The sequence below is a fragment of the Cryptomeria japonica genome, chromosome 6 (genome assembly GCF_030272615.1).
Source record: "Cryptomeria japonica chromosome 6, Sugi_1.0, whole genome shotgun sequence".
Taxonomy (NCBI): Eukaryota; Viridiplantae; Streptophyta; class Pinopsida; order Cupressales; family Cupressaceae; genus Cryptomeria; species Cryptomeria japonica.
The window spans coordinates 558,268,978-558,278,344 of NC_081410.1; positions in this window are offsets into that span (position 1 = coordinate 558,268,978).

Here is a 9,367-nt window from a genome sequence, read left to right on the forward strand (position 1 = left end):
CAACAAACATAAATGCCTTTTACCAGAAATGCACACACAGATTCATAAAATAATGTATAAATCTTTTCCCCAAAATATTCTTCCCAACAACTGATAATAGAATAATCATTCATTTCCAAATCTCCCCAAACACACTTACAGACACTGACAAACAATCATTCTAAAACAAAAAATGAGAATAAGGTATCCAAAAACCGACCTAGAAAATTGAAGAAAAGGCAAAATAAATCTGATGAAGAGAAATTCCAAAACTCGCAAGCTCTAAAATGCCAATCCAAAATCAAAACCCAATTAAGAATCCTTCGAACAACTCCAAATAATCTCCAGGAAGCCAACCAACCCACCCCTGTGAATGCACATGCAACCAAATTTATAAAAATCAAAACAAAAACTATAGAAACCATCGGCCAATAGAAATATTCCTAAAAAACTATATACTATACCTACCATGCATGAAAAAGAGGTAAGTATTATTTAACCAATAGAAATAAGGGGTAGGTAAACTTTATAATATAACCAATTATGCAAATAATAATAATAATGTAATAACATAAATGGGGTAATAACAAATCGAATCCCAATAATTAAATAAATAAAAGCTTAATAAATATAAACTCATAATTAAATATAACATCAAATCAATAATACAACATAACCATTAAATAATAAATCAATTAAATAATAAATAAATAACCATTAAACATTAAATAATTAATAAACTAATAAATTATTAATAAATCATTTAATCAATAAATCAAATAAATCAAATTCAATTAAATAAATATAAAATCTCAACAATAAATAAATATCACTAATCAATTAAAAAATAAATAAACAAAATAAATAAATAGCCAATAAACAATAAGTCAATTAATTAAATAAATCAAGCTCAATTAATCATTAACCAAACCAATAGAAATAAATATTACATAACCAACAAAATAATAATCAAATAAATCAACTATAGTATTAATACTATACTAATAAAATATTAATTACATATAAATCACATACTCACAACACCTCAAGCAACTCGACATAGGGTTGAACGTCGACACAAGACTCTAACCACCAACTTGCACCACGACACAATTGACAAGGTGAACTACTTAAGCCTAGAGTGTGTGAGGGAAACACATATAATCTCCAACAACTTGCCATTGGGATAGGACACGCTCAGACCCGTGAGACCAAGTGGAGTCGGTGTCCGACACCTTCAAACCTGCATCCACCACTAACACACAATACAACATATATACGATACATATACATCATAAATGATCAGACAAGTGATAGAGAATTGTTGGTATTTTGGATATGTTGATATGGATTTGTCATTGATGTCAACACCTGTCAACACTTGTCAACACTTATCAGCACTTGGAGACTTTGGTTGTGTTCACTGGCAAGACAAAGACTTATGCAAGACACTGGTATTTGGTTCACCGACAGATTCTATTGTTCACCGGCACTTGGAATGACTTGGAAACTACTTGGTTATGTTGAAGACATTATTCGATCACTTGGTTTTGGCGATTTGGTTATTTGTTTATTCGGGTTTACATATTTGCTGTTACCGACAAATAGGTCCAGGATAAGCACCGACAGACTTATCTATTCCAGATCAACACGACATGTTATGGAGATGATTTATTATTATTGTAAATACATTGAGCCGACATCATGCATCGGATATTGATTTGTTTGTAATTAATTTTATTGTAATATATTTTAGTGAGATGACCTATTCAATTGGTCTTAGGTTATGGTATATATGTAAGATCTTATTTGCAAGATCAAATATGGAGATGGGATTGTGAATGCGAAAATGATTGCAATAAGGTATATGTGAAAATAAGTAGAGCTATACACGCAGGCATCATTTGAAGGTTGAAGGAGGATTTTGTAAAGACAATCAAAACTACATCGGTACTGAATCCAACATATGAAGATGCTATTTTGTGCAGTACTTTATCATTGGATTTAACCATACAATTGTAGTTAGTGTGACTCTCATTTTGTGTTTGAGCAGTGAGCTCTAGGTAGCTGGCCTTTCTGCATGTGCAAAATCCATATTGTAAACACATACTATCTACAGTAGTATCATTTGATTATGGGTAAGGCTTCCCACCGTGGTTTTTCCCCTTATAGGGTTTCCATGTACAAATATTGGTGTTATGTGTTGTGGATGTTATTGTCTTTTTGTTTCATGCATTAATCTTTACCGGTATTGCAATTAACTGTTAAGACTGTCTATTGACATAAAGTTTGGTTTACCAGTATTAAGCATTAAGTTTTGGTTAAGTTAATTTTGGTTGAATTTATTGGACAACTGATTCACCCCCCCCTCTTAGTTGTCTCCGGGACCTAACAATTGGTATCCGAGCTTAGTTCTCTTTTTGCAGAAGTTTAACAGCTTGAGGAGATCCAACGTCTTCTAACTATTTCAGGAAGGACAGTTCGAAACTTGATGGAACTAACTATGGCAAATAGAAGATCAAGATGGAGACACACTTGAATTGCATTGGAAAGGATATATGGGATGTTACAAAGAATGTCTATACCGCTCCTACTCAAGGTCAACCTAATCCACCTAACTTGGCTAAAGATGAGGAAAATGATTGCAAAGCAAGATAAACACTTTTGAGCGCATTGTCAGATCAACAAGTCATGGGATTGCCAGACAGATCCATTGCTAAAGCTATTTGGGATAAACTGGAAACATTGAATGAAGGAGATTCCACAGTCAAAATTGCAAAACTTGAATGCTGTCGGGTCAGGTATGAAAGTCTAAAAATGGAAGAAGATGAAAGAATTTATGCTTTTATGGAAAGAGTAAATGAAATTGTTTTGGGTATACAATGTTGTGGAGGAACCTTAAGTGAAGATGAGATTGTTTCTAAAGTTAAAAGATCTTTGCCACCGGCATATAAAATGAAAGTTACTGCTATAAATGAATTAAAAACAATGCCTAATGCATCAGTATCTAGAGATACTTTGGCTGGAAAAATTTCAGCTTTTGAGCTTGAGGATTTTGGTCCTATTACTACTATCAAGACAGATCTAGCTTTTAAGGCATCATCATCAACTTCAGCAGCATCATCATCACATGATAAATTTGATTGGAAAGCCTTCTATGCAAGAGAACTTGAAGAAGCAGGAGAGAAAATGAAGAACTTGAAGAACTTGAAGCACTATTTGCAAGGAAAATGCCTAAAGGTCCAATTGGAAGTAAGTATGAAGGTAAAGAACTCTTTAAATGTTTTAACTACAATAAGATTGGTCATATGGCATCTAGATGTCCTGATAGACATGCAAGATTAAGAGAAGAAGCTAAAAGAACATATAAGCCTAACCCTGACTATCAGAAATACAAGTTTAAGAAGAATAGAGACAAATCTTGTTATTATGCTGATGAAGGAGTTACTGATGATTTTGATGAGGATCCAGTAGACAATGGATGGGATTTTGTTGCTATAACAAAAGATCAACCGACACCTACTGTTCAATCGATAGAGCAAGCCTTGGTAGCTAAAGTTGAAGATAAGGATGAATAGATTATTGATTCAGGATGCTCAAATCATATGACTGGAGATAAGAGTAAATTCTTAACCTTTTAGGATTACAATGGAGGTCTAGTAAGATTTGGAGATGATAAAGCTTATTTGATCAAAGGAAAAGGCACTATATCTTTTGATGGTAAGCACAATACTGATAATGTTTACTATGTTGAAGGATTGAAGCATAATCTTTTAAGTGTTGGTCAATTAGTTAAGAAAGGATTTTAGTTACAATTCACAAATGGTAAATGCAAAATCTTAAACAGAAATGGTTTGGAAATTGCAACCGGTAATAAGACTAGAGGTAATATCTTTCATTTGAACAACAATGAGAAAGCATGTTTGATTGCACATATTGATGAAAGTTGGTTATGGCATAAAAGACTTTATCATGTAAATTTTGATTGCATTGTGAAAATCAGTACTACTAAGGTAGTTAGAGATTTACCTAAGATTGTTAAAGATCACAATCCGGTATGTAAGGAATGTCAATTTGGAAAGCAAGTTAGAGAAACTTTCAAAAGTATTCTAAAGAAGTCTAACAATGTTCTTGATTTAATTCATACTGATTTATGTGGTCCAACAATAACTAGAAGTATACAAGGAGATAGATACTTTATGCTAATCATTGATGACTATTCTAGAATGTGTTGGGTTACTTTTCTCAGAGAAAAATCTGAAGCTTTTGGGAAATTCAAACTATTCAAGGTGATGGTAGAAAATAAAACCAACAAGAAAATCAAATGTTTGAGATCAGATCAAGGAGGTGAGTTCACATCTAAGGAATTTAATGCATTCTGTGAAGTGAATGGGATTGGAAGATAGTTATCAGCAACCCAAACACCCCAACAGAATGAAGATGTGGAAAGGAAAAACAAAACTATCTTGGATGTAGCCAGAAGTATGATATCAGAAGAAAATCTACCTCATATATAATGGAGAGAAGCGGTCAATACAACTATTTATACATTCAACAGAGTTCACATCAGAGGAGAAACCGGTAAGACCCCACATGAACTATGGTTTGGTAATACTCCTACTCTTAAATATTTCAGAATATTTGGAAGTAAATGTTATATTAGAAGAGATGAGTATATTGGCAAATTTGATCCTAGAAGTGATGAAGGAATATTTCTTGGTTATTCATCTAAAAGCAAGGCATATAGATGTTTTAACAAAAGATTGCAGAAAATTGTTGAGGGTGAAAATGTGAAGATTGATGAACAATTTAGAGGCAATTCAAGGTACACAGACTCTGAACTGGCAATAGAGATAATCATAAATGAACCTATTATAAATACACCAGTACAAAATGGTGATCTAGTTACACTGGCATCATCTGGAGATTCAATAGTCATTGAAGAACAACAACAAGTAAAAACACCCAGGTATGTAAGATTGAATCATTCTGAAGATCAGATAATTGGAAACAAATTTCAAGAAGTTATGACTAGAGGAAGATTGGAAAATGAGGAGGTATGTCTTATTTCTCAAATTGAACCTACATCAATTAATGAGGCATGTGAAGATAAATATTAGATTAAAGCAATGGAAAATAAATTGGAACAAATTGAAAGGAATAACACTTGGTCATTAGTTCCTCGGCCTAAAGACAAAAATGTAATTGGAACTAAATGGGTTTTTAGAAACAAACTTAATGAAGATGGCATGGTAATCAGAAAAAGAAAGATTGGTGTGTAAGGGATATTCATAGAAAGAAGGAATTGATAACAATGAAACCTTTGCACTGGTAGCTAGAATTGAGGTAGTAAGACTTTTATTGGCTTTTGCAGACACAAGAACTATAAAGTATATCAAATGGATGTTAAATGTGCATTTCTGAATGGAGATCTTGAAGAAGAAGTTCACATTGAGCAACCTGATGGATTTTCTTTGACAGATAACAAAGACATGGTTTGCAGGTTAAGGAAAGCTTTATATGGATTGAAACAAGCTTCTAGAGCTTGGTATGCAAGATTGTACAAATATATTTTGAATCTTGGTTACACAAAAGGTAATGTAGACAACAATCTATACTACAAAGTGACTAATGATGACATCTTGGTTATTGAAGCTTTTTTTGATGATATAATCTTTGGAGGAGAAGATGGTTTGTGTAAAGACTTTTCTAACAAAATGCAGCAAGAATTTGAAATGTCTATGATTGGAGAGATAAAATTCTTTTTAGGATTGCAGATTTCACAGACTGATAAAGGTATATTTCTATGTCAATCTAAGTACTTGAAGGAAATACTAAATAAATTTGGCATGGAAAATTGTAAACTGGTAAGCACACCTATGACTACAAATGATAAGTTATCTTTGAAGGATCAATCTACACTTGTTAATCCGACTAGATACAAATCTATGATATTTGACACAAACAAGACTAGACATTATTAATGTAGTATGTATTGTTTCAAGATTTCAAAGTAATCCTAAAGAAAATCATGAATCAACAGTGAAAAGGATTTTCCGGTACCTACAAGGCACTACAAATATTGGTTTATGGTATCCTAGAGATGAAAATTTTGACTTATGTGCATACACAGATGCTAATTGGGCAGGAGATGTGGATGACAGAAAAAGCACCACCGATGGAGCATTTTTTCTTGGCAGCAAACTAATTTCATGGTTGAACAAGAAACAGAGTTGTATGAGTCTATCAACAGCAGAATCAGAATATGTTGCAGCAGCAACCAACTGTACACAGGTATTATGGATCAAGCAAATGTTGAAGGACATAAAGGTAAATTGCGAAGAACCTATAACTATTTCCTGTGACAATACAACAACAATTGATATATCAAAGAACCCGGTACTTCACTCTAAAACTAAACATGTTTCTATCAAACTGATCTTTCTAAAGGATACCGTTGAAGCAAAAGAAGTGAATTTGGTTTATGTGAATACTAAAGAGTAGATTGCAGATATTTTTACAAAGCCTTTGCCTAAGGAAACATTTGAGTATCTTGGAGAGAAACTTGGAGTTCTACCCCCATCTGTAGAAACTTAGATAGTTGATGTTTGTCATCAACCGACAGAATTAATAGAGAAATCTTTTATTCTGGCTTTTATGAGGAGAGCTACTTCTCATGGAGAGTAGTTGGTATATGGAATGAGTTGGTATTTTGTATTTGGTTTTGTATTGCTTTGGCATTTGATGTCAAAGGGGGAGAGATTGATGTGGAAAAACATATGGATAACACATATTATCCCTTGGGGAGAGATTATTACTTTGGAGTGAGCTATTATGTATTTTTAATGATCTCTCTGGGAGATTGTTGGTTTTTGGTTTTTGGCATTTTTGTTTTGGCACTTTGATGGTTTTTCCATCTTGTGTTGTCATCAATGCCAAAGGGGGAGATTGTTGGTATTTTGGATATGTTGATATGGTTTTGTCATTGATGTCAACACTTGTCAACACTTGTCAACACTTATCAACACTTGGAGACTTTGGTTATGTTCACCGACAAGACAGAGACTTATGCAAGACACTGGTATTTGGTTCACCGACATATTCTATTGTTCACCGACACTTGGAATGACTTGGAAACTACTTGGTTATGTTGAAGACATTATTTGATCACTTGGTTTTGGCGATTTGGTTATTTGTTTATTCGGGTTTGCATATTTGCTGTTACCGACAAATAGGTCCAAGATAAGCACCGACATACTTATCTATTCCAGATCAACATGACATGTTATGGAGATGATTTATTATTATTGTAAATACATTGAGCCGACATCATGCATCGAATATTGATTTGTTTGTAATTAATTTTATTGTAATATCTTTTAGTGAGCCAACATTTTCAATTGGTCTTAGGTTATGGTATATATGTAAGATCTTATTTGCAAGATTGAATATGGAGATGGGATTGTGAATGCAAAAAGGATTGCAATAAGGTATATGTGAAAATAAGTAGAGCTATACACACAGACATCATTTGAAGATTGAAGGAGGATTTTGTAAAGACAATTAGAATGACACTGGTACTGAATCCAGCATATGAAGATGCTATTTAGTGTAGTAAATTATCATTGGATTTAATCGTCCAATTGTAATCAATGTGACTCTCATTTTGTGTTTGAGCAGTGAGCTCTAGGCAGCTAGCCTTTTTGCATGTGTAGAATCCATATTGTAAACACATACTATCTATAGTAGTATCATTTGTTTGTGGGTAAGGCTTCCCACCATGGTTTTTCCCCTTACAGGGTTTCCACGTATAAATATTGGTGTTATGTGTTGTGGATGTCATTGTCTTTCTGTTTCATGCATTAATCTTTACCGGTATTGCAATCAACTCTTAAGACTGTCTACTGACATATAGTTTGGTTTACCGGTATTAAGCATTATGTTTTGGTTAAGTTAATTTTGGTTGAATTTATTGGACAACTGATTCACCCCCCCTCTAAGTTGTCTCTGGGACCTAACAAGAATCACAACATCACATCGTGCTTGCAATGAGTGGTATGACATTGTCTCTAATCACAAAGACACTAGAAGACAATCAAAAGCATCATAGCATCAATTCAAATATCACAATCATAGAGTATGGTTAGCGTAATCATAACGTGATCAAAATCTCGTAAGCAATATGGCCCAACATGAATAATGAACACATTAATTATCAAATATAGATCCATATTCATATCCAATTCAATCATAAAATAAGGTTAGTACATAGCATGATACCAACAAATCAGATCATAAAGTAGACTAAGATAAATCAATATAATCCTTTGATGTACAGAAAGACAAGATGATTCAGGGAGGGGCACTACAACTCAACTAACAGAAGATGTGAATGTTTTGAAAGAACCCTTGATGCTTTGTATAATAGATGAATCTTTTGTAGCATATGATTCTCTATTTGATCCTCATGTGATGAAATGACATTTTTAAATGCAAGGGGATAGTTATTTTTCAGATTAATTGACAATCTAGATTGAAGATACTGAGCAAGGTTGAACCAAGTTTAGTGGGAAAACACCACCTACTAGATTACTTCTCAAGAAGGGGGTCACATAGTTAGAGGTTGCTAGTTGGAGTTTTGTAAATACATGGTCATGTATGCAAATTTTGTGTAGAGAATCCAATAGAGCTTGACATTGCAAAATATACATGGTGCATCTCTAAGGTTGTCAATTTTTAATATTTATCTTCTATCAAATCCTCCTTGCAACAACTCTCAATGATTCTTCAACCAATTCACAATTAAAATTGAAGACCAAACAAAAATCTTGAGTGTTGTATTGACTTGGAGTGGGTGGGTTACCTTGAGGTGGAGGGATGTAAATATGGGTCATCAGGTTGACTTTAGAAAATGCCTCTTCACAATAAATCTTTGACAATTAGATGTTCTCCTAGAAGTAGCTACTAGAAGACCAAAGAATAAATGGCAATGTGATATGGCCAGTGCATTAAATCATTGGAATTTTCCTTGTGACATCATGCTTTCTTGATTTACTTTGATGGAATATTGTTATCTTCAAATCGTGATTATTTTACTTCCATATTTGAGTCGTGAGATATATTAAAATTGATAATGGGATTGGAATACCTCAATCATGTTGGCCAATAAAGTACGTGTTACCAAAATTTTATCACACCTAAAAGTTTTGGTGACCTATAGCAGGTCTTATGTATTGCTGAAAAAGGTACACAAAATCTTTCCAAAAGTTTGCTATCTTTATTAAATAAATATTTATGCCATACAAGTATCTCATTCCAATATGCAATGTTTTAATTAAGAAAGATATACATGAATAAAACATTTGCATGTAATACATCTTTATTTATA